The 2,351-nt window shown below is 32.5% G+C and overlaps 1 protein-coding gene across 5 annotated transcripts in view; it reads right to left on the minus strand.

Annotated features, from left to right (window-relative positions):
* Positions 1–2,351, minus strand: part of LOC106875435 (alpha-mannosidase 2) — a 473,174-nt gene that overhangs the window by 452,945 nt on the left and 17,878 nt on the right. Inside the window, exon 1 of one of the 5 annotated variants that reach the window (XM_052968622.1) lies at positions 1,892–1,909. The exons of 3 other annotated variants lie outside the window; for them this stretch is intronic. The gene's annotated coding sequence lies outside the window, so the exon portion shown is untranslated. Of the gene's footprint in view, positions 1–1,247; positions 1,819–1,891; positions 1,910–2,351 lie in introns of those variants that run through there. One more of the 5 variants, XM_014923585.2, reaches the window with a different exon arrangement.

Below are 2,351 nucleotides of genomic sequence, written 5' to 3' on the forward strand. Positions count from 1 at the left end.
ATATATATATATATATATATATATATATACACATATATATGTATATATAATAGATAGATATATGTATATATGTATTATGAATGGATATATACGAATAGACATATGCTTTGCATGTTTGTGCATGGATATATATTTGGGTGCCTTTGTCTATCTGTGTATATATGTGTGTGCATCTGTGTGTGGCTGTGTGTGTGTGTGTGTGCGTGTGTGTTTGTGTGTAATACGCTTATACATTCTTCTCACATCACTTATTTTGCCATATATTTTGGCAATAAGTGGTAGTTTTATTCTTTCTTTTTTCTTGGCGAAATCACAAAATTTTGAAAAATTCACAAATATAAACACTCAAAAGTAAAAATGATAGATTTAAAAGGAATACAATTCTTGCCTGGAATATTAATGATAACAATAAGAACAAAACAGCACCAAGAACAACAGCAATAATAATAATAATAATAATAATAATAATAATGGTCATAATCATAAGAGCGGTGATAATAATAATATTCATATTAAGATAAATTATGAGGATTGTATATGAATTATTTACCACCACAAGGGCGGCAGGGTGGAGCAAGATATTAGCAGGAGAAGCAAAACTATTATGAAAATATGAGAACTCTTAAATACATATATGTTTGTGTGTGTGTGTGCGTGTGTGTGTGTGTGTGCGTGTGTGTGTTTGTGTGCGTGTGTATAGATTTACAAACATACATAAATGTACTTAGTAATCACACATATCTAGGTATATTCTATACATACAATCATTCGTACAAACTTCCATACTTAGGTATACTCATACATACATACATATATAGATAGATACACACACACACTCTCACACACACACTCACACAGACACACATGCACACACATATATATGCATATATATATATGTATATATACACATATATATATATATATATATATATATATATTCTCTCATATATTCATATATAAAAAGATATTTGTGCAATCGTAGTCATACTTAGTAACATGCATACACATATGCATACATACATACACACATACATGCATACATACATACATACATACATACATACATACAAGAATACGCATACACATAGATATATACATACATGTGCCTACGTTTATACATACAGATGTATACACATACATATGCATATAACTATGTCTATATACATATGCATGCACACCGTAAGCATTGATGTATGTACATAGAAAACCACTTACACGTAGTTAAGACGAAACAACAAAGTCATTACCTCGTCAGGTAGAACGCCTGCTCTGCAGTCAAAGTTTCGCTTCTGTTTTGTTTGAGTTCACATCCCGCTGAGATCAGCATTGCTACTTATCCTCCCGGGACTGATAAAGATAACAGTAGCAGTGGGTGCGGAATTGATGCATTTTTAATAAAGAGCTAGTCGACGAAGTTTGCGATCGGGTTTCAAGTTCTATCTATGAATATATTCGATAATCCTTCGACCAAGTGACCACAGTTAAATATTATAACAACAATAGGAATCTAACGATGTGGCTTCTGGATGCTGTTAGCGATGACGACGATGACGATGATGATGAGGATGAGCTATCTATGTACGTATGTGTGAATATGTGTATATATGAATACACTATATATGCATGATTTGTATGTATGTGTATATGTGTGTGAGTGTTGCAATCATGTCGTGGTATCAATATGCCGGATGACGTTTACCCCTTTTAATTTTCCGCATTCTTCCTTTACTTTTTTTTATGGTGTACCCATATAGTTTCGAGCAAATACAGACATCGTTGACCCAGCTAAATATCTAAGGCGTGATGGCTTGGGAAGAAGGAAGTTCGAAGCGAAAAATATGACTGGTATTACTTGTGTATCGTCTGACGAAAAATTTAAAACAAAACTGACCTGATCGTAATTCGAACTCGGAATGCCAAGAGCCGCAAAGGAAAAGATATATTGCAAAATAGTCTCTCTGACGATCTAACGACTGCACCAATCCACCGTCACACGAGAACAAACCCACGTATATATAAAATTAAAATACAGACATGCACTCATACATACACACATACATACATATACACACGCAGGAACACACATGTCTGTGTGCATGTTTATATAAAGGTGTGTTAACATTATATATATAAATGTATACATATATTCATGTATGTATGCATACATATATCTATGCGTATGTGTATATATATGCACACACGTGCATATTGCATATACTAAAAATGTAAAGAAGTTATAATAAACAAGTAAAACAAATTTGCATGTGCATTTATATATATATACATATATATATATTATATGTGTGTGTGTAAATATATATGTGTGTGTGTGTGTGTGTGTGTGTGTGTGT

This window comes from Octopus bimaculoides, chromosome 6, assembly GCF_001194135.2.
Source record: "Octopus bimaculoides isolate UCB-OBI-ISO-001 chromosome 6, ASM119413v2, whole genome shotgun sequence".
Taxonomy (NCBI): Eukaryota; Metazoa; Mollusca; class Cephalopoda; order Octopoda; family Octopodidae; genus Octopus; species Octopus bimaculoides.